Here is a 25,098-nt window from a genome sequence, read left to right as displayed (position 1 = left end):
GCTATCTCCATTTACAGCCCCAGGAAGAATAACTTAGAATGGCCTAGGTAAGGGTCTATTTCAAAATAGCAGAGGTGGAGAATCTATACGTGCCTTATTTTGAAACAGCTATTTTGGAATAGGCGTTATTCTTCATAGAATGAGGTTTACAGAAATTGGAATAAGCCATCCGTTATTTTGAAATTATTTCAAAATAGTGGAATTGCTGTATAGATGCTCATATAGTTATTTTGGAATAACGGCCATTATTCCGAAATAACTTTGCTGTGTAGACACACCCTCAGTGAAAAATGCCTTCTAAAATAGCTAGTGTGAGTTTTCATTTCAGATGCATTACGGTTTCATAACCATTCTCTTTAGAAATTGCACCCCCCAATTCAACAACCCCCAACTTCTAGTTTATCAAAAGATGACAGAGTGAACAAACCTGACGAGGCCTAGTGATGTGAATACATATGGATGAATCACTGCCCATTCTTTTCCATTTCACCTACTGGCAAGGTATAAAAGTAATATATTAATTGTTCAGCGGTTTCTCAACCAGCTCTTCTAGCATCACATTTGGAGGAACAGAAGAGTGCCATCTGAGCATGTGCACACCGAGAAACTAAGCCACTATAGTCTCACAGAGCTTAAGGTATTTCAATTCCTGTAATGGAAGAATCACTACATTTTTCAGTTTTCAATTCAAAGGATAGAAAAAGGTATATTTGTATCCTCATTAGCTGTTTTGTTTGCATATATAGACGGGAATGATCAAAATTTAACTCAACTATCTTAACACTAACATCACTTGCAGAATCTCTTCAGGAGTAATTATACAGCTAAGGTTTGTCTCAAAATTATTAACTCCCTTTTCATGCATCCATTACACTGGGAAGAAAAATTATTCCCCCATAAAATAGCAAAGAGGAAGTCTTTCTTTAATCTTTCAAAATTCAATATATGTAATACTTCACTGTAAATTCTGTGCATATCACAAGACTCTAAAAACCTCAACCCATTAAAAAATGTATGTTGGTTCCTGTAAGTGTTGCATAATATTTAGAAATTAGTATGTGTGAAAACACTTCAAAACTGCAAGTATATGCAAAAATATTTTTGAACTCGTACTTTATACCTTGCTGTTGTCTGGAGGGAAGAAAGGAGGCAGAGAGAAGGAGGGTATGTCTACCCTTGCACCTTATTTTGAAATAGGGATGCAAATATAGGCATTCGAAATAATAAATGAAACCGGGATTTAAATATCCTGCATTTCATTAGCATAGTTGCGTTCAGGCGCTATTTTGAAATCATGCTATTTCGAAATTAAATGCCCTGTGTAACCACGTTATTTTGAGAGAAAACCCTTCTCTTGAAATAACTGGTAAACCTCATTGTATGAAGAATAACAGACAGTATATATTTTAAGCAAATACTGATGTAGCCATTGCAAGGATTGATACCAGATTTAAAAGTTATGTCCAATCAAATACAAACACACCAGTCTACTTTTACTCTCCATCTTGGCTCAAATAGATACAAGAAAAGATAAATACAGAATCAGATTTTTAGAATGCTTAGAATCTTATTATGCAAGTGGTTGTGTTCTTTTAAAAGGGGCAATGAAAACATTTTAAATCACAAATTAGCACAGAATTTTGAAAATAATTGTTTTTAAATGATTTAAAAAAAACACAAAATGTTTGTAAATCCAAATGGTCAGCAAGCTCATTATTGAAAAGTCACTCTGACCTCAAACAGATTCTGTTCATTTTATGTTTGGGAATGGCAGCAGCTTAGAACACACTAGTCTCAAAATACAAACAGGAACATACACAAAATGAAAGCCATTAAAACGGGGGAGAAACACAGGAAATGTATTGTTTAATCCAAGAGAATAATTGTATAGTCACCGTGACAGTGAACAGAAAACTAGTAGAATACCTCACTCCAGTTCCAATCCTGCACTGTGCTGAGATACCCATTATCTTCTAATTACTTAATGAAAGTTGAGAACACTTTTTACTTCATAAAAATGTTACGCTCCATATAACTTAGGCCACATGTTAAGTTCTTGGGTACAGTATCATTCTCCATCTTTTGTAGCCTTGCAACAGAGGAAACTATCAGAAAAAAAGATACTATAAGAAAGTAAATCTATTCCAGTTCCCTTTACACACAAAAGTTCACCTGGCAGTAAGACAACCACAGGGAATGCTAGTTGATAAAATATTACTCTTGAGACTTCAGAAGGCTGAAACTAAAAACATGCAGAAGTGTATTTGTAAGACTAGACTGTTCTAAGTGAATAACAGATCTATTTTACAGGACTACTGAATTTATACACCTTTACTATATTTTCCAAAAGTGTTTACCAACAACTATACAATAGCTTTTATGCTAACACAAAGAATGAAAGAAGAAAAAAACATTTATCAGTGGTTCTCATAAATAATTCAAAAGGTATCATTTACTATAAGCATGTCTGGAATTTATTGTCAGTAAATAATGAATTAAGCATATACTGTATGCCATTTTCTACAGTAACTATTAAAGAGCAATAGGAACCCATCTGTGTTCATGGTTTTGTAAATCAGGACAGCTCTTGTGTGCATGCATAAAATGATTGCCAATAAAGACATCTACCTAGGCAATGCTTATTAATGACATCTTTTAGTGTGAAATTAAGCAAAAATTGTATAAAGTGCAACTCAGATGAGGATTCTGTATAGCATAAATATTCATAATTTATAAACCGACAAAGCATACCTCCGAAACCATAGGAACCATTCTATAAAAAGAGTTGGGTCTTCCATGTTCAATGTGCCACTGACAGGTGAATTTGCATAAGTGCAAATTAACATTTCAAAAGCCTTGTCTTGCTAGCACTTTTAAAGATATCACCCATCATCGCACTACAAACAGCGCAGTTTCACTGAGTCTTGGTCTACATTAGGGAGTTATTTCAAAATAACTGCCCTTATTTCAAAACAACAAGCAGCACGTCCACACTACCAAGCCTGATTTTTTGAAAGACTAGGCTGATTATTTCAAAATAATAACTCCTGCTTTCCACGAGGAATAATACTTATTTTGAAATAGCTTGAAATGCTCCACTGCTGCTATTTCAAAATAACTACTCCCCAGTGCCAATCAAAGTAATTACTCCCCAGTGCTTCCTGAGGCTCTAAGTCAAGGTAGCACATCTACATTAAGGGAGCCTGCCTTGGACTAATTTTGAGGCTTCCCTGTAGCGTGGACACACTATTCCAAAATAGTTATTTTTGGAGTTATTTCCAAATAAGTTATTTTGAAATAATTTCCTAGTGTAGACATGCCCGGATTGTTGCAACAGTGAAAGTGCTTGCAGAGCCCAGATTCAGATGGTTTTACTACCACTGTTTTATAAATCTATTTACATAATTCTCCCACTATCACCAAAAAATGCTATTGTAACTCTGCCCAAAAAAATTGTTTTCATTTTTTAAGCATGCACTTTCTTAGTGTAGTTATAATTTACAGGTTTTTTCCCCCACAATAGACAATTCAAACTTATTGCAAGTATGTCTTCCCAAGCCAAAGGAATCCTCTGCTTTTACTCACCATTAAAATCCCAGAATGGAAGATTCCTTCTATGTGTAAGAAAAAGAATGACTTCATTAACAGAATCTCAGAGGGGTGGCTGTGTTAGTTTGTAACTTTAAAAACAAGTAGTCACTAAGAAATCTAACCTCACAGCTATCAAAAATATCGTTTCTAAACTCTCAGGTTAGTAATCAAAATAGTTTTAGCTGAGCCCTCCAGAAGTCCATTACTTTATCTTACTATATGAATTTTAATAGTGAAAATGCATTTTAATGGTATACATCTGTATGCCTAAGACCTTGTTAATATATTCTGAAATAAATATAATACATAATTTTACATAACTTAATTAACTACGTCAAACCAAAGAACATGATTTCTTGTATAATCTCACTTTCCATTATTTGAATTAAATGTTCTAACAGAAATTTACACAAATTAGATGTTCTTGAGAATTCCAGAGAGAATTATGTTGATTATACGATGGAGTAGAGTGAAGAATGCAACTGAAGCAGATTCAATAGAATCTGACTAACATTTTTTACAATATACTTGTTTAACCTTGTTTAGATTTCTTCTCTATTCTTTACTGTACTAGACATGCCTGCATGTATTAGATATAGATCTATACACTTGCCTCCCAGTCTTAGAATACATACATGATTAAAAACAGGTTTGATTCTAACAAGTATTTAAACTAATTCAGTTCTCAATCAAGCTACATTTTATGCTCATTTGTTCCTTTTGTCACCTGTCATCGAAATGGCAACACCTATTTCATTTTCTCCAAGATCTCCTAGAAAATCTTCTGTGATTAACAGCTCATGAATAACATGCAAAGTATTTTGGGAGCTGTAGTTCAATAAATACAATTTCACCTCAGCAGAATTTAATATGAGCATTTGTTTCTCTCCCAATATTTCCCTTAAGTAAATAAGGACAGTTTAAAATTGCAATGGACATTGACAAATGCTTGACTTTTAAAGGCATCTTTTCTTATAGTTTTGGAGATCTGTTTCAATATTTCTAGTGTCTGTATTAGGGACTGTAAGAAAATGCCTAAACAGAACTGAAACAAAAATGTATGAAAAAAAAAGCATTTTTGTATAACACCTGTGAGACTCTTTAAGGCTCATGTGAGAATCATGTTTCCAGTCAAAAAAGCAAACAAGAAATTAGGAGCAAAATGCAGGACAATGTAGCACTTTAAAGACTAACAAGATGGTTTATTAGATGATGAGCTTTCGTGGGCCAGACCCATTTCCTCAGATCAAATAGTGGAAGAAAGTAGTCACAACCATATATACCAAAGGATACAATTAAAAAAAATGAACAAATATGAAAAGGACAAATCACATTGCAGAACACGAGGGGGATGCAGGGGGGGGAGGAAGGAAGGTAAGTGTCTGTGAATTGATGATATTAGAGGTAGGGAGAGTGGGATGTTTGTGAGTTAATGGTATTAGAGGTGATAATTGGGGAAACTGTCTTGGTAATGGGTGAGATAGTTCAAATGTTTGTTAAGTCCTTGTTGGAAAGTATCGAATTTTAACATGAATGACAGTTCAGAGGATTCCCTTTCAAGTGCAGATGTAAAAGGTCTTTGTAGCAGAATGCAGGTGGTCAAGTCATTGAGAGAGTGTCCTTTCTGGTTAAAATGGCAAGAAACTGTTTTCTCTTTGTGATCTTGTCTGATATCTGTTTTGTGGGCATTAATCCTTTGGCGAAGTGTCTGAGATGTTTGTCCAATGTACATAGCAGACGGACACTTTCGGCACATGATAGCATAGATTATATTTCTGGATGCGCAGGAATATGTGTTCTTGTTCTTATAACTCACTTGGTTAGGTCCAATAATGGTATCAGCAGAATGAATATGTGGACAAAGCTGGCAACGGGGTTTGTTGCAAGGGAAGGTACCAGGGTTGGTATTAGTGTGGTATGTCCTGTGGTGGTTGGTAAGAATCATCTTGAGGTTAGGTGGTTGTCTATAGGAGACTATGGGTCTGTCTCCAAGAGCCTCTTTGAGTATGGTATCCTGTTCCAATATAGGCTGTAGTTTATTGATAATGTGTTGGACAGGTTTAAGTTGGGGGTTGTAGGTGATGACAAGTGGTGTTCTATTGTTGGTTTTCTTGGGTCCGTCTTAAAGTAGATGGTTTCTAGGTATTCGTCTGGCTCTTTCAATTTGCTTTTTTATTTCTCTGGGTGGGTAGTTGAGATTTATAAATGCTTGGTAGAGATCCTGAAGCTTCTGGTCTCTGTCAGTGGGATTAGACAGAATAAGATGAATAAAATGAATATCTTATTGCCCTTATATAAATCCATGGTGCGCTCACATATTGTTTATTGCATACAGGTGTGGTCTCCTCATCTCAAAAAAGATATACTGGCACTAGAAAAAGTTCAGAGACGGTCAACTAACATGATTAGGGGTTTGGAATGGGTCTCATATGAGGAGAGATTAAAGATACTAGGACTTTTCAGCTTGGAAAAGAGGAGAGTAAGGGGGGACATGATAGAAGTCTATAAAATCATGAGTGGTGTGGAGAAAGTGAATAAGGAAAAGTTATTTACTTGTTCCCCTGATATAAGAACTAGGGGCCACCAAATGAAATTAATGGGCAGCAGGTTTAAAACAAATAAAAGGAAGTTCTTCTTCACACAGTGCATGGTCAACCTATGGAACTCCTTGCCTGAGGAGGTTGTGAAGGCTAGGACTATAACAGGGTTTAAAAGAGAACTGGATAAATTCATGGAGGTTAAGTCCATTAATGGCTATTAGCGAGATGGGTAAGGAATGGTGTCCCTAGCCTCTGTTTGTCAGAGAGTGGAGATGGATGGCAGGAGAGAGATCGCTTGATCATTACCTGTTCGGTTCACTCCCTCTGGGAAACCTGGCATTGGCCACTGTCAGCAGACAGGATACTGGGCTGAATGGACCTTTGGTCTGACCCAGTATGGCACCAGAATCCAAGAAGTGTTGCTTAACCCTGCTAATATTAAAAAATAAGGGCCACTATGACCCACCTTCCTGTCTTCCACCCCATAAGCTCCCAAAAGAATAGACAGATGAAGGTATCCTGATGGCCATCCCTGAGTTTTGGAGTCCACATATATCCCAAAAATACAAGTTATGCTTCATATTGACCAAACCTGAATTAAACTCACACTTGGGTGAAATGTTTCTTGAGTAGTACATTAATTCAATATTAGTCAAAGTCAGCAATTAAAATTAACCATCATACAGTACGCCATATATACAGGCAGTCCCCGAGTTACGCAGATCCGACTTAAGTCGGATCCGCAGTTATGAACGGGGCCCTCTCCCTGGTCTCCAGCAGACCAGGGAGAGGAAGCAAAGTGACGCGTCTGGGCTGTCCGCTGCCCTCGGGCTCCGCGGCTTTGCTCTGCTTTGCTCCCCGTCTCCCTGGTCTCCAGACCAGGGGGACGGGGAGCAAAGCCGCGGAGCCCGAGGGCAGCAGGACAGCCACGGCGCGTCTGGGCTGTCCCGCTGCCCCCGTGCTCCGCGGCTTTGCTCCGGACGCCTGTGGTACAGCAGCTGGGGCGCTGCCGGTTGGTCCCGTAGCGCCGCTCTGGGTGCTACTGGACCAACCCGGCAGCACCCCAGTTGCTCTGCCCCAGGCGTCCTGATTCAGCCACTGCTCTGCCCCAGGCGTCCCCAAGTCAGCCGCTGCTGAAACTGACCAGCGCTGACTACAGGAAGCCCCTGCCCCAGGCTTCCCGGAATCAGCCGCTGATCAGTTTCAGCAGCAGCTGACTTGGGGATGCCTGGGGTTCTTAAGTTGAATCTGTATGTAAGTCAGAACTGGCGCCCAGATTCAGCCGCTGTTGAAACTGATCAGTTTCAGCAGCGGCTGAATATGGACGCCAGTTCCGACTTACATACAGATTCAACTTAAGAACAAACCTACAGTCCCTATCTTGTACGTAACCCGGGGACTGCCTGTACTTGCCAAAGGCAAGTCACTCCACCCACAGCTTGTGTTAGTAGAGGTTTTATGTATAGAATGGCTACAGCGTCAGGCTCAATGTGTATGGGAAAATGTAGTCTACCCAGGCAGGTTGAAATAATAATTAAACAGTTGAATATGCAGAGTCCTCTGAAAAGATATCATAAGCAAGAAAATTTGTTAAGACTTAGCTAAATTTTATAAAGCTTAATGAATTGTGTTAGTGCATAAAATCATCAGGGCTAATATCTGCAATACATTTTCACACATCTGCAAACACTGCTAAAAAAGAAGTGCATTTATGATTAAGTCAGTCAAATACTTTTTCATGTGGTATAACACTGACAATCAGAACCCTGAAGACTGACACTGTGGAAAAGACTAATTATTAAATGAAGTTTTGTTTGATTTCACTTACTCCGAAATCTAATTTTATGTCCTTGTTCCACAAAGTGCAGAAAGAAGGAAGAGTTAGAAATATTGTCAACATTTATTATAAGTTTAAAGAAAAATATAACAAAGGGTTCCTTTAACAACATAGAGCATTACATGAAATTATACATCACATGCTGAGAATCGTAGCTGATATTTTGCATGAAATGGGAAGCTCTTGCATTCTTTCTGGCTGTTTTAGGTAAAGGCAGTACTTAATCCAAGCTTCTGGAGTTATTACACATTTTTATTAAGTTTGTGAATCCAGGAGCTGCAAAAATTCAAGACTTTCATTCATATATGGTAATAACTGTTACAGAAACAAATTAGGTAACTAGAGCTTTAAATAAATAATTACTAGACCTGTTAGAAAAAGAAAATGAAACTTAGGAAAGAAAAGTTTGTGAAATATTTAGATCAGATACTTCACAGTTTGGAACACTAACTTTTCCTTATCAGCAGGATGTTTATAAGTGTGATGTATCTGAGTTTTATAAAATGTTGTTGGACAATAAATTAGGTTTACTACAAACTATGCCCTGAAACCACCAGAGTCACCACAGGAGAGTAGTGCTGCCAGCTCTCATAATTTTACTGCAAGTTTTGAAGCAGGGGCAGATGAGTATTTTGCGGGGCCCAGGGCAGTACAATTTCACGGGGCCCCACCTTTGACACGGCACATACACGGTGGCACCACGCGCATGCACAGTGACAACACGGCGCATGCACGGGGCTTCTTGAAGCAGGGGTCCAGGGCAGCCGCCCCGCTCGCCTTGCCCTATATCCGCCACTGATTTGAAGTTTTTCTTACATGCCCAGTCCTGGGAGACATCTTATTACATTACAATTTTAGCTTTCATTTCAAAATAAACACATACATAAATTTCTAGCCTTTGCGGTGGCAGAGTAAACTTTAAAAAGTGTTAACTATACATACGTAAGCCAAATCATAATAAAAAAATCGCAACTTTAATAATTTTTTAATTTTGTGATTTTTAATCCAATCTAATATTGGAGGACCGGACTCATGATTTTTTTACATGCTTGGGGCTGATAATACTGGAAAATGGATGAGCATTCATTCTCCTTTATGGTTTGTGAGCTTGTCAACCTTACGTATACCAGGATAAGAATCACTGCACTTAGGTAGCAGTGCTGGAGTTGGGTTATTCTGAATTATTTTATTTTCAAAGCAGGAATAGAGGCAGTTGAGGCTGGAACAGATGTTGTAGTCTAGGCTCAGTCAGAGCAGCTGTAATTATATAATTTTAGCAATTAATTCTGACTAGGGTTTGCTCAGCAGTAGCTCAATGTTCTGTGGATGATTGGTTGGAAAGTGGCCTCTTGTGATCAGTTTCTTCTCTGCAGACTAACAATCAGATGGCACCATTTGCTTACTGTAGCACAAGAAATAAAAATAACTCCTGAGAACTTCTTAAGACTTAAGTCATCATTTGAAAAGACCAGCAAAAGTACTGAGCAGGGGGAAAATAAAAGATATCTAACTATAGATCAATGGTCATCAGGGTAAAATTAAACCTTGGAGTTTCAGACCCAGAACACAGTCCTCTCTCTGCAATAACAGAGAGGACTAAGTAGCAAAGCTCAAGGGAGTTGGGCTCCAGACTTTTGATTTAGGCCTCTCCTTAATCAAATACTTACACTAGGATAATAAATAGAAATTTGAGATGGAGAAGATTAACAGAAATTAACTTAATTTCCCTATATTTTTAACTCTCTAGAGTTGGTTTGTGGGAGTTCAGGATAGCACTAGGAAAATGCAAATTAATGATTTATTATGGGAGTTGAATTCATGGCCACATGAGCACCTCAAAAAAATCTTAATTCAAGCGGATATAAGATCTAAAATGTTTGTATGCATGTATCATTCCTGATTTTGAAGCATAAACCTGATCTAGACATACTAAGTGAAGGCCATTAGATGTACTTAAGGAACTTAATAGCACAGTATTTGGGACAATGATCTGTGAATAATCTTTTTTCTTTAAGCCTGGACTCTGGTTTGTCCTACAAAGACATGTGAGAGTGCCGTCTGGTGCTGGGATCCAGCTTGGATTTTGTACTTTTTCACATGGGTGTGGGAAATTGAACAAAGACTTCTTGACCTAGGGAAATTCTATATAACGAAAGGGAAGTAAGCAATGATTCTCTTCAGCTGACTTTACAACTGACTTCCCACTTCAAGAGTATACATGAAAGTATCTTGAAACAAAAGAATTCTAAGGACAGTGAAGAAGAACTGCTTTCCCCAGGACAGAAAGGACACCTCTGCCTGAGAAGGGCTTTACCTGAAAAAAGAACTAGGATGAGAAATAATGGTTTGTAACCATTTCTTTTAAAGTATTCTCTTAATGTATCCAGTTTAGATGGCATGTTTTGTTTTATTTTGCTTAGTAACTTATTTTGATCTGTCTGCTATCACTTGCAATCACTTAAATTCTATTTTTCATACTTAATAAAATCACTGGGTTATTAATTCCAGTGTAAATAATTGCTACCTGGGAGAACAATAGCTGTGCATCTCTCTCTTTCACTGATAAAGGGGGTGAACAACTTATAAGCTAACTCTGTATAAACTTTATGCATAGTGAGATGGATTTATCTGGGGTTTTGGTCCCACTGGGGCTGTGCGCCTGGGTGCTGCATCAAGTCCCTGTGACTGAGCCTTCCCAGAACTGAATGGATCACAGTGTCTATGTTGCTCTGCTGTGGGCTGTGACCCCAATTCTACACCACTGCTGGGGGAGGAGGGAACTAGAGGTTCTGGCTCCGCAAGCCAAGGTAGTGAGGCACCCAAAAGGGCTAGTACATAGGCTCAGGGTTATTTTCAGCACATCAAGTGACAGTTTCAAGTAGCGTTCCCACTAAGCTGCCTGGCATCACAGCTTCACAGGTGATTAACCAGCCCCAATCAGTGTCTCAGGGCTCCCTGCAGGGCACAGACTGACTAGGCAGGACTGTGTAATCACCTGTGAAGCTGTACTACCCCGCAGCTTAGAGGGAACACTGGTCTCAAGGGGATCTCTGTGACTGAACCCATCACAGGATGCTCCCAGGGATGTATCCATTTTAGATCTCATTCTGAGTAACAGGGTGACCTAGTTGTGAATTTGAAGTTGGAAGACAACATGGAAGATAACAACTTTAAGGAAAGGAAGGAATGAGAGCAGCAGAATAAGGACAAGTCAACTCTAAAAACCCCAGACTTTTATAAACTCAGAACTAGTAGTTAACATCCCGTGGGAAGAAAAACTAAAGGAAAAAAGTTCAGGGGAGGGAGCACTTTCTGAAAGAGAAAATATTAAAGACAAAACAGCAAACTATCCTGATACAATGGAAAGAAAGAAAGGAAGAACAATACAACACCAAACTGGCTGCTTCAGAAGCTCTTTAATGACCTGAAAAGCAAGAAAGGAGTCTTGCAAAAACTGGAAACATAGACAAATTCATAAGGATGTGTACAAAAGTACAACAAGCATGTAGAGACAAATTCAGAAAGGATAAGTTACAAAGTGATTCATCTATAACAAAGGATATAAAAGGCTATAAGGGGTTCTATAAATACAGTAGGAGCATGAGAAATGAAGGGAAGCATTAGTCCATAATTTAGCAGGGAAGGAGAACTAATAACACAGAACACCAAAAAGGTTGAGGTATTCTAACACTGATTTTGTTTCAGTTTTCTCTAAAAAAAGAGAACTGTGATTGGGTGCTTAAGATAATACTAACAAGAGGAAAGGAACACAAGCTGGAATAAGGAAAAAGCAGATAATAAATTAGATATATTCAAGTCAACAAATCCGACTAACTTCTCCCAAGGTTATTTAAGGAACCTACTGAAGAAATCTTGGAACCATTAGCAATTATTTTTCAGATCTCATGGAATATGGGTGAGGTACCAAAAGACTGGAGAAAGGGCAGTCTATCTTAATTTAAAATGGGGAACATAGAGGACCTGGGAAATTATACATTATTCAGCCTAACTTTGGTACCTGGAAAAATACTAAGAACTTAAGAACGGTCATACTGGGTCAGACCAAAGGTCCATCTAACCCAATATCCTATCTTCTGACAGTGGCCAATGCCAGATGCCCCAGAGGGAGTGAACTGAACAGGTAATCATCATGTGATCCCTCTGCTGTGATCCATTTCCAGCCTCTGTCAAACAGAGGCCAGGGACACCATTCCACTGATTGACCTCATCTCCATGAATTTATCTAGTAACAACTAGATACTGGAACAACCTATTAAATATTTAATTTGTAAGTACCTAGAAGATAACAGCCAAGGTAATAAGTAATAGCCAACATTTAGTCAAGTCATATTATGCCCAACCAACCTAATTTTCTTCTTTGGCAAGGTTACTTGCCTAGTGAATATTGGGAAGTAATAGGCATCAATCTTGATTGCGGTGAAGCGTTTAACATTGTCCCCCATGACATTCTCATAAGCAAACATGTGAAATGTGATCTAGATTAAATTATCATGGAAGAGGTACAATACTTTAAAAAGTTTTGGATAAAATGGAGATGGAGTCCAAAGAAGAGCTGCAAAAATTACAAAGATTTAGAAAACCTGCCCCAAGGAAAACTTTTACTCCAAATTTAAAAAATTGGATACATCTAATCTTGGGAAAAGATGAACAAGGGGGGACACAATAGTCTTCATTTATGTTCTATGATCCTATGTAATAGGTTGTTATTCAGAGGATGATGCTCAATTTTTCTCCATGTCTACCAAGAATAGGGCAAGAATTAATCAATTTAGTTTTCAGCAAAGAAGTTTCAGGTTAGACAGTAGGGAAAATGTTCTAACTATAAGAATAGTTAAATAACAGAATAGGCAAAAGGGAAGTTGTGGAATGCCCAGGACTGGACTTTTTCAGAACAGGTTAAACAAATACTTGTCTGGGATGATGTAAGTATATTTGCCTCAGCATGGGAATATGGACTAAGTAACATCTTGATGTCCCTTCCAGCCCTACGCTTCTGTAAATCTAGTATTGTATTTAGATTAGTTGACGCCTTATACAAGAGTGACTGCATTGCAGCGGTGCTATCTGTATTCTGGGATCATTTGAGATGATGGTGCCATATAGATGTAGCATAAAATTGTTTATACTTACATAATTTCCAACTAAAAATTAAAGACATTATTAAAAAAACACGAATAAAAGAATACAAATTCTACTGTCACAGATCTATACTGTATACAGGTTTTCAACAAATACCTGATTAAGACCGGCAACTGCAATCAGTGGCACTAATATTTGAAAAAACCATAAAAGATTTGAAGAAATCATAGAGTTCATGATTCTAAGAAATGGTAGAAAGGAGAACAGCAAAAGAGACAATAGATTTCAGGAAGGCAGATTTTGGTAAGCTCAGAGGCTACGTCTACACTGGCCCCTTTTCCGGAAGGGGCATGTAAATTTCACCAGTCGTCGTAGGGAAATCCGCGGGGGATTTAAATATCCCCCGCGGCATTTAAATAAAAATGTCCGCCGCTTTTTTCCGGCTTTTAAAAAAGCCGGAAAAGAGCGTCTACACTGGCCCCGATCCTCCGGAAAAAGTGCCCTTTTCCGGAGGGTCTTATTCCTACTTTAAAGTAGGAATAAGACCCTTTGAAGTAGGAATAAGACCCTCCGGAAAAGGGCACTTTTTCCGGAGGATCGGGGCCAGTGTAGACGCTCTTTTCCGGCTTTTTTAAAAGCCGGAAAAAAGCGGCGGACATTTTTATTTAAATGCCGCGGGGGATATTTAAATCCCCCGCGGATTTCCCTACGACGACTGGTGAAATTTACATGCCCCTTCCGGAAAAGGGGCCAGTGTAGACGTAGCCAGAGAGTTCGTAGGTAAGGTCCCATGGAAAGCAAGACTAAGGGGAAAAACAACTGAAGAGAGTTGGCAGTTTTTCCAAGGGACATTAAGGGCCCAAAAGCAAGCTATTCTGATGCGTAGAAAAGATAGAAAGTATGGCAGAAGACCACCTTGGCTTAACCAGGAGATCTTGCATGATCTAAAAATAAAAAAGGAGTCATATAAAAAGTGGAAAGTAGGACAAATTACAAAGGATGAATATAAGCAAACGATACAGGCATTCAGAGGCAAGATTAGAAAGGTAAAGGCACAAAACGAGGTCAAACTAGCTACACACAAAGAGAAACAAGAACACATTCTATAAATATATTACAAGCAAGAGGAAGACCATCTACAGGGTAGGCCCACAGCTCAGTGAGGAGGAAGAAACAATAACAGGAAACTTGGAAATGACAGAGGTGCTTAATGACTTCTTTGTCTCGGTCTTCACCAAGAAGTCTGATGGTGAAGGAATGCCTTATATAGTGAATGCTAGTGGGAAGGGGGTAGGTTTTTTTTATTTTATGGTCTAAACAAGAAGTTAAAAATCACCTAGAAAAGTTAGATGCTGGCAAGTCACCAGGGCCTGATGATATGAATCCGAGAATACTCAAGGAGCTGATAGAGAAGGTATCTGAGCCTTTAACTATCATTTTTGAAAAATCATGGAAGACAGGAGAGATTCCAGAAAACTGAAAAGGGAAAATATAGTGCCTATCTCTAAAGAGAGAAATAAGAACAACTCAGGAAACTACAGACTAGTCAGTTTCACTTATGTGCCAGAAAAGATAATGGAGCAAGTAATTAAGGAATTCATCTGCAAACATCTGGAAAATACTAAGCTGATAGGTAACAGCCAGCATGGATTTGTAAAGAACAAATCATGTGAAACCAATCTGATAGCTTTCTTTGATAGGATAACGAGTCTGGTGAAAAAGGGAGAAGCAGTGGACGAGGTATAACTAGACTTTAGCAATGCATTTGATACAGTCTTGCATGATATTCTTATCAATAAACAAGGCAAATGCAACTTAGATGGGGCAGCTTTCTTTGATAGGATAACGAGTCTGGTGAAAAAGGGAGAAGCAGTGGACGAGGTATAACTAGACTTTAGTAATGCATTTGATACAGTCTTGCATGATATTCTTATCAATAAACAAGGCAAATGCAACTTAGATGGGGCTACTATAAGGTCGGTACATAACTGGTTGGATAATCTTTCTCGGAGAATAGTTATTAATGGTTCACAATCCTGCTGGAAGGGCATAACAAGTAGAGTTTCACAGGGATCTGTTCTGTTCAGTATCTTCATCAACTATTTAGATATTGGCATAGAGAGTACAGTTATTAAGTTTGCAGATGATACCAAGCTGGGAGGGACTGCAAGTGCTTTGGAGGATAGGGTCATAATTCAAAAGGATCTGGACAAACTAGAGAAATGGTCTGAGGTAAATAGGATGAAGTTTAATAAGGACAAACACAAAGTACTCCACTTAGGAAGGAACAATCAGTCTCACATATACAGAATGGGAAGCGATAGTCTAGGAAGGAGTACTGCAGAAAGGGATCTAGGGGTCATAGTGGACCACAAGCTAAATATGAGTCAACAGCGTGAGGCTGTTGCAAAAAAAAAAAAAAAAAAAAAAAACTTGATTCTGGGATCCATTAACAGGTATGTTGTGAGCAAGATACGAGAAGTCATTCTTCCGCTCTACTCTGCGCTGATTAGGCCTCAAATGGAGTATTGTGTCCAGTTCTGGGCACCACATGTCAAGAACGAAGTGGAGAAATTGGAGAAGGTCCAGAGAAGAGCAACAAAAATGATTAAAGGTCAAGAGAACATGACCTATGAAGGAAGACTGAAAGAACTGGGCTTGTTTAGTTTGTAAAGGAGAAGACTGAGAGGGGACATGATAGTGGTTTTCAGGTATTTAAAAGGGTGTCACAAGGAGGAGGGAGAAAAATTGTTCTCCTTGGCCTCTGAGGATAGGACAAGAAGCAATGGGCTTAAGCTGCAGCAAGGGAGGTTTACAGTGGACATTAGAAAAAACATCCTAACTTTCAGGGTGGTTAAACACTGGAATAAGTTGCCAAGGGAGGTTGTGGAATCTCCATCTCTGGAGATATTTAAGAGCAGGTTAGATAGACATCTATTAGGGATGGTCTACATGGTACTGGGTCCTGCCATGGGGGCAGCAGACTGTGCTCAATGATCTTTCGAGGTCCCTTCCAGTTCTAGTGTTCTATGATTCTATGAATATCCAAATCAGAAAATAGAATTGTTTGCAACGCTCTATTAAATGCATTTGAAGAAAAAGCATCCTAAATAGCCCCACACTAAAACAGGAGACAAATTTGCAAAGGAAAAATCTACCTGGTATGTACCAAGACTAAAAACAGTTTCAATAATGGAGTATTTATTGAGTTTTAACAAAAAAGGGAAATTAAAGATAAAATCATCACTATGTATATACATACATGGTCAAGGTTTGTGTAGATAGATCAGTTAACACATATCCCACCTCTCACTTCTACTCTTTCCTTTCATCTAACACAAACCAGAAAAGAAAGGAAAGTATTAAAAGAATATAGGAAAAGGAATGTTTGTCTTACAGTACTTTATTCTCTGCTATTAGTATATATTTGGGAAGTCAGTGATAGGACTGAATCAAAAACAGAACAAGCAGGCAGATTATAATAATCTGTTATAAAGTATTTTCACGTAAATTAACTCTATAGTGCTCATTGATTGCAGTTTTTTTAATGCTTTTAAAAAAAATAAAACCTATGGATTTTAAAACAATTGTGTGAACTACATGTGAAAGTGAATAAAGTGTATGCATTTCCTTCTAACAGAAGTTTATTTAACTTTACAGTCCCACAGCCCAAGCTAAATATGGATATAATGATTAATAGCATCAGAGTAATTGGTGTCCATTGTCTATTCATCACAGGGGTTCACTTTCTTTATAAAGTTCCTCCTTATTTTACAAAAATAGGTCCTTCATGTTGTACCTGACAGCTTGATTAATGATACTACAGCTAGAGTCTCTTACATAATAAGCATGGTATAAAGTATTGTAAATGTCAGTTATGGCCAGTTTCAAGCCCATTTAATTCTGTTCACAATTAATAAAGAAAAAAGGTGGAAAACTATGTCTATTATTAGAGTTATTTTAAAATTATTAATTACATCTGTGCCTAGCTTTGCCATTTTAGCTACAGGTCAGGTGATAAATCTGCAGAAGCAACTCATGTCTAACTAGGTAAATACAGTAAAACTCCAGTTGTCCGGCATCCAGTGGTCTGGCACTTCTGATAGTCCGGCACCACCTGGAACCCAGAAGTGCTCCAGGCAGCTGGACAATTGAAGCTGCTCTGCCCCGGGCTTCCCCAAGTCAGCCGCTGGTCAGTTTCAGCAGCAGCTGACTTGGGGACGCCTGGGGCAGAGTAGCTGGGGTGCTGCCAGGTTGGTCCCGTAGCACCGCCCTCCCAATCCCCCCACCCCACCCGAGACCCCCTCATAGCCCCCCTTCTGATAGTCCATCATATTTGATAATCTGGCACCCCCTGGGTCCTAAAGATGCTGGATTATTGAAAGTTTACTGTAACCTTTTATACCCTATACAGAAGCATATTTACAAAACAGAGTATAAATTACACTGATAAAAGTCCAAACAGATCAAGGATAAAGGCACCCACAGCATATACTGAACTCAACAATAGATGAAAATAATACATACACAGCACTGAGAATAATTCAGAATTAAATTCATTGCTAATACAGCTGCAAGAGCTGGAGATGTACCAGAGTGTTAGAAAACTAGATCCTTCAAAAATAAGAGTCTATGAAAGATTCGGAGAGGTTGGTTAGAAAGACTTTATCACCACTGAAGAAATCAGAGGAATCTGTTAGCATCTTGTTTCCACCACAATATAAAGGAAGTGCTGGACATATTTAGAGCACATATGGCAGATGCCAAAATACACTCTGCAACACAAGTCAACCAGTGTTAGGAAATCACAGTGCCCAAGAGAAACCTTAAGAACAGCCCTTCACAAGAAGAGCACAACAGTCATTTTCAACACCTTAGAGCAGAAAGAAATAGCAGCAAATGACAGAGGGGAATGGAACAGGCCAGTTTCAACCATGCACCAACATTGGTATATGAAGGATGATGAATGAGTGAGCACTCCAAAGCCTCATCATGTCAACTCACACATTTATATTTAGCTTCTTTGTTTATAATTAAAACAAAATCCCTCAGATAATAAATGGTAAGCAAGCATCTGATGGAAACCTAATCCAAGGCATTGAAAATGTAAATTATACTTCATTCAGAATTCACCATAATGTGCCAACATACAATACACATAGCACATGACAGTAATTATGTTTAAACACAGTGAGTTTCAGTCCTAACCTGCATTTCCAGTTTTGTAAGTCTGAATCAAACACAATGTTATTTGCACACAGCTCAAGTGTGAATTGATTTCTCTGTTAATAAATTAAGTTTCCTCAACTTTTCCAAATAGGTAGATTCTAACAAATTGTTTTATTGTGAAATGCCAATATAACTCAAATTTTGTCAACATAATCCACAGTGCTGTGGAAAATTACTTGAGGACATAGCTATTATGAAATAAATAATCTAGTGTAATTTGTAGTAAAAGATCAATGACTGTTTTATTTCCTTTCCCACATACACTGTATAAATGCCAAGAAGAAACCAGCTGCATAAAAGTAGATCACCTCTCCATATCAGGTGTGCACTTGCCATATACAGTGCACAGCAGAATATATGTGTTAGTATAATTAACTATGTAATGCCTGAAACATGCAACTCAAATAAGTTTTGTATTAAAGAACATCTTACTAAAATAAAAATCAAACCATCATGTTTTAAATATAAGATGCAATGATGCACTTTATATTTTTTTCCATTAGATCAATTTGGGGCTTTCTTCAGACAGCTTGATATAGACAATAAATAGCGGAAGATTTGTGGTGGGGTGGGAATCAACAAGCAGATTGAGACATATTGAGTTTTCCTTCTTGTATCAGTTAGGATGTAACAGAATGAACTTGCCAGAATTCCCCTAAAGAGGACAGAAATAAAGTCAGATGGCTTAAGCTACCTTTTGAAAAACCTTACTAATCTGTGGAACTGAAGTACAGCAGATCCCAGCACCTGAAACTAACTCAGCTATTAGATCCTGTTTCTATTTCCATTGGGAATATATTGGATATGTGAAAAGGCAATAAGGATTTCAAAACACAAACTTAAAAACAGTTTTTGGTGGCAGTGGGGTTTTGTTTTGTATTAAATGCTAGCAGCCAGCAAATGAAAGAATTCTCAACTTATATGCGTAAACAGCCAAGTGTGCATCCAGTATTCTGACTCTTAGATTAAACTACAGTCCAGGGTTTTGGCATGGTGAGCAAAAGTTAAAAGTGTATTGTTTGCTTCAACTAAAAGTTATAGACATCATGAAATAAGTGGGAAATTTTGTAAAAACACACTGACATTTCCTGCTCTAGACTATTCTACCACACGTATATCCTCTTTGTTTTCTTAAATCAGGAAGTGAAGATATAATAGAAAAAAACTGATCAGAAGAGAAAAAGTAACCAAATGTCTTTAACAGAAAATTCAGAGGGTTTGTTTGAGGAAAAAATGGAGGTTGGTTCACCAATGCTAGACAATTTACTGTCTATTTAAAGTCACTGTTCACTATTTATTTGAAGTCAATTTTTTTAATATCAACTTAATATATATTTTTATTTTGGAACTATATCAAGATGTCTCAAAAGTCCCAAAGTTGAGCTAACAGCACTTATAAGAAATACTTATAGTCAGCTTCCTCCACCCGCAAGCAATTTTCAATCCTTAAAAAAAAATTGCAATTTGGGGATATTTTAAGCATATATTTTATTAAAAAAAACTGTTCATAGATGCTTGCTTCAGTGAAGCTCTATTATTTTCAGCCAAACACTGAAAGCTCTGTCAGTATATAACCAATATTTTAAGGGGAAAACCCTATTAAGCAAAAGGTAACACTTAGAAGGAATGAGCCCTACAGAGGACTGACTAACCCCTGCAGCTTCTTCCATCTTCAAACACACATAGCATGTGGAGATAAGATTTCTAAAACACTATGCCACATCTGACTAAATTACCTGTACTTTACATAAGATTAATTGTTTCTACTGAAGTTTGCTCAACCGTGATCTCTAATTATTATAAGCACACTATCCCTCAGATGTCTGAGCCTATTTCAGTTTCCATAACAACTTGGCATTGAATCATATCTCACTTATGGAAATGTGCATGCAAATGCACTATATGTACCTGTCTGAAAAGCAACCTCCCAGTCCCAACATTCCACTGCACTGGCACGTCATAGAATACTGAAAAGTGACAGTAAATTATTTCTAATATACTGTATTTTGACCTGTAATTTCAAATTTTGTATCATAATGTTTTTAAATATTCATCTTTGTAACCAATAGCTTCAGCTTAACTGCCTTGGGTTCTGCACTGAATGCAAGGGTAAGAACGATGTTCCGCATCCTGTAATTTAATTTACTTATGAGAATGCTGGGTTCAAATCAGACAGTAAATGCATATTACATAGATTTGAAAAATTAATAGAAGTCTGTGTCATGCAAAGGGATCCCCTTACACTGGATCTCAACAGCTATTCTATGGGTGGATTCCTTTGAAAGATAAGAACCTTAAACTACACACATTCTTTCCAATTACATAGTATATTCTACAAATTTAGTCTTACCATGTTGACACACAGTTCCTTGCAGAATTTAAGAATGTTACAATGGCCTATGATGAGATATAACACAGTATGGAGTCGGGATAGAAATATTGGTACAAATTAGAAATAGTTCCAAGATGTGAAACTCAAATCCAAATCTAAACTTCCACAAAGTACAGACCATGGTAAAATATTATTCAGCATGTAAAATTATTAAATTACCCAAGAAATGCTGTCTGAATCCAGGGCTTTTATGACAGACCTCTGGCTAAGCCAGAGCTCTGCCACTGTAGCCTGGCTAACGAGGCTGATGGCACACAGCTGAGCAAGCCCAGGCCTGAAGGGCTATTAAAAAAAGCAGCAGCCATGCTTATGCTAATGAAGCACGGGATATTTAAATCCCTGCTTCTTTAGCAATTTCAGTGTGCTAGCTGTTTCATGAGCCGAGGGCTATATAAGGCAGAGGAAGGAAGCCAGGATGGGGGCAAAGGGGTACGTCTAGACTGCATCCCTTTGTTAACAGAGGGACGCAAATCAAGCACACTGAAATTGCTAACGAAGCAGGGATTTAAATATCCCGTGCTTCATTAGCATAAGCATGGCTGCTGCTTTTTTTCGAAATGGAGTTGTTTTGAAAAAACAGCAGTCTAGATGCGGATCTGTCAAAAATAAACCCTTTTTCAATAGATCCTGTAGTCCTCAAAAAATGGTTTACAGGATCTGTTGAAAAAGGGTTGTTTTTTTTTTTTTTTAAACAGATCCACATCTAGACTGCCTTTTTTTAAAAAAAACCTCCGTTTTGAAAAAAAGTGGCGGCCATGTTTATTTAAATCCCTGCTTCATTAGCAATTTTGATGTGCCTAATCTACATCTCTCTGTAGACAGAGAGGTGTAGTCTAGACACACCCCCTAGGGTGTGGCTGAGTGTGCTCCCAGGCAGATGGAGAAACTGGCTGAATTGATTATAAGGTCTGTACATAGAAGGTGGTGGAAACTAACAATAAAAGCATGGGTGACTGCACCAGAAGCATGTCTGGCTGATTTGTGGACCAGAAGGTGTCCCAGACCAGGGGCCTGAGTGGGGACTCTGCCACAGCTTTATTATGACTCCACCTATACTTCAGATAAAATAAGAAATGGTCCAAATTTCACCTCAGATCAAACCTGGATCTTTGCGAAAATGTGAAAGGGTTCAGAAGAAAGATCTCCCTGCACTTTAATCTCCTGAGATTGCCGAATGACAAGCATGAGTGTCCAAGAGCCAAGGCTTATATAAGAGGACATGTCTATATATATATATATATATATATATATATATAAATTTTAGAGTGCGTCTGTTCGTCTGTATGTCTGTCTACAAGCCCAGTTGTTTAAAAATTCCTTCTAAACGGTAAGCACTACAGCCATCAAATTTGGAATACAACTTCCTCTTCTCCTAACTTAAAGCTAAGTCGGGGTTACTTGTGCCTGGAAGCTCCAGAAAAAAGACCATTTTCCATGACATGCCAAGAGAGGGTCTGCCGTTTGGTGGGACATAATATGACTGTGGCTACTGGGGGAAGTGAGCCTGCAGGGGAGAGCTATCTTGCAGAATGTCTACTGGAGACAACTGTACCACCAAGGCAGTGACCAGCAGGGCTGGGACACCACCATCTTGCCTGCCAGCACACTGAGTAAGTAGTCCTGGTGCTACAAATACTTTCTCACTTTCCCCCATCCCAGTCCTTGGCTGTGACACCGGAGAGGAGAAAAAAGGCCCTGGTGGCCTAGGGGGAGGGAATGAGGGAGAGAAAAGGCCCACAACAGCTGGAGAGTCAAGGGAAAGCAAAAAGGCCTCTGGTGACCAGGAGAGTGTTGGAGTAGAAAAGAGGCCCCTTAGAGCCAAGGGGGCAAGGGCCGGGGGGGAGAAAAAAGACCCCTGAAGATGAGGGGGAGGGAGATGTGGGGACAGAAAATGCCCTTGATCCCCTCCTCACTCTCCAATCCTCACTCTCGTACCCCCCCACACACACATACATCTGCAAGGTCCTACTGTGAGTCCTGCACCCCTCATACCTCCAGCTTCCTCCCATGAGAGAGCCAAAGCAACCATAATCTCCTCTGTAAATAATTTACACATTGCCAATTCAAATACGTATCTTTCAACACTGGTTTATGTTGGCAACCAAACTGTAGTAAACAGTGTTACCAGATTTTGGAAAGAAGAGTGGAAGTACAGGGATGCTTTAAGTAAACCACCAAATGAAAATTACAAAAGGCAAGGTAAACTTTCTTAAGAGTATTGCTAACCCATACACATTCATGATGGCCATGGGAATGCTGTCATTGGTAATTTATCACCCTGAAAAAAGACAGCCAGCCCATGGAACTGAGGAGTCAAGACCTCATTTAGGGCATTTGTGAAGGTAGCAAAAGGGTGACATAAGAGACATATTCAGCCTCCAGTTATGACATAAAAGACCCCACTGTGGTCAGGGGGAAACCTGAAAAATGTATCCTTATTTTTCCTGATAAATCAGGGCATGAGCTGGAGTTCAGCACTGTGATGTGTGATGATCGTTTGCTCCCCGACCACAAACTGTTGACCATATTCTTTGATTATGACAACTATTTATTGTACGGTATTAATGATCATGTTAGCTAAGCAAAGTATGAAATAAATCTTTTCTTCCTGTTTGACTTCCCTGCCTACTGAAAAGAGTTGAATAGATAAATGCTCACATGTTTCTGGGCACTAACCAGCCACTCATTTATATTTCCAGATGCCTGCCTTTGATACTTTAGTACACAGAAAGCACTTTGAAACTGCAATTCTGCAAACTCAAGACCCAACAGACCTTCCTTACTTCTAAATAATTTATTCCAACAACAAAAAAAGTAAGATTCCTATACGCACAGAACCTTTTTACTTATGATAAACATAAAGACCAATTTATCTAGAAGGCTATTATCAAAGTCTAAATTCATCAGAACTGCATTAAATAATAATATGTCCCTGCAGAAGCAGTATATTTTATGTACATAAAACAATACTTCAAGCTTTAAAGTGTATGCCAATAAATAAATTATTGCAATATTTGTCATTTTTCCAAAGTAATATTCATGGTTACACTAATCTCAGAATAAATCAAGTAGTTTGAAACCATCAGATCACTGGATAAGACCACAATTCTCCCACTGTACGAACAAGCTTATAAATCGCATGACAAAGGCCAAATGAACTTTTGTGAGTGTAAAAACTAAAAGGTACTCAACTGAGGCCACCGTCTGCTTTCAATATGAGAGCACTAAATGTAAACATCTATTTGAAGTTATTTATTGACTATGTTGACATTTATAGTGGTATGTAGAACAGGCTCTCCCCTCCCAGCTACCACCTATATAAACAGCAGCATAGATGGTAAGACACTACTTAGGCGAGTAGCATACAGACTTTCCAGAACCTTAGAGTACATACCCTAAACTTCCTCTCTGTAGTGCTTCCCTCACTACAGTGCAGTGTTGTGTACTGCTGCTGGAGCTTTTTCCCCACCAGAGCCTTTCACTGCTAGTTTACTACACATGAGTATGAGTAAAATCTGTTTGTCACTACATAAGAACATAAGAATGGCCATACTGAGCCAGACCAAAGGTCCATCTAGCCCAGTATCCTGTCTTCCAACAGTGGCCAATGCCAGGTGCCCCAGAGGGAATGAACAGAACAGGTAATCGTCAAGTTTCCCACTCCCAGCTTTTGGCAAGCAAAGGTTAAGGACACCATTCCTGCCCATCTTGGTTATTAGCCATTGATGGGCTCCTCCATGAATTTATCTAGCTCTTTTTTTAACCTTGTTAAAATCCTGGGTTTCACAATATCCTCTGGCAAAGAGTTACACAGGTTGACTGTGAGTTGTGTGAAGAAATATTTCCTTTTATATGTTTTAAACTTGCTACCTGTTAATTTCATTTGGTGACCCCTAGTTCTTGTGTTACAGGACCAAGTAAATAACTTTTCCTTATTTATTCCTTCCACTGCAGGATGTAGCAACACATACCGGACACTCTGAATAAGGATCTTGCACAAAAGGTTTTTTTTGCGCAGAACGGAAGCAGCTACACTGATTCTTTTTGCGCGAAAACCCCTTACGCAAAAAGCATTGGCAGAAAATATGCTAATGACATCGTGACTCATGCTAATGAGTCCGTCATTAGTATACTCTCGGCCGCAAAAAGCTTGTAGTATAGACAAAGCCAAATGCTGTTTATTGCTGTTATTTTTAAAAAATGGAAAATCAGCAATCGATTCATTTAATATATGAATTTATACCTCATTGAGATTTGTAGAAAGCACCATCATCACACCACATTAAAAGTTAAATATATGCCTAATACTTACAAATCATATAAGCAGCCTTATGGGTAAATATTTACAAAAGTCTGTGATTGCCAAGGACAGTATGCATGAGTCAGTTATGCCAGTCATTCAAAACTCA

At 38.5% G+C, this 25,098-nt stretch overlaps 1 protein-coding gene across 1 annotated transcript in view; it reads right to left on the bottom strand.

Moving 5' to 3' along the window:
• The window catches only part of CACNA2D3 (calcium voltage-gated channel auxiliary subunit alpha2delta 3), a 758,781-nt gene that overhangs the window by 685,652 nt on the left and 48,031 nt on the right, over positions 1 to 25,098 (bottom strand). The window lies entirely within an intron of this gene.

This window comes from Pelodiscus sinensis, chromosome 11 (genome assembly GCF_052426305.1).
Source record: "Pelodiscus sinensis isolate ZL-2025 chromosome 11, ASM5242630v1, whole genome shotgun sequence".
Taxonomy (NCBI): Eukaryota; Metazoa; Chordata; order Testudines; family Trionychidae; genus Pelodiscus; species Pelodiscus sinensis.
The sequence above is the reverse complement of the archived record's forward strand: the minus strand, read 5'-3'. Positions and strand labels throughout refer to the sequence as shown.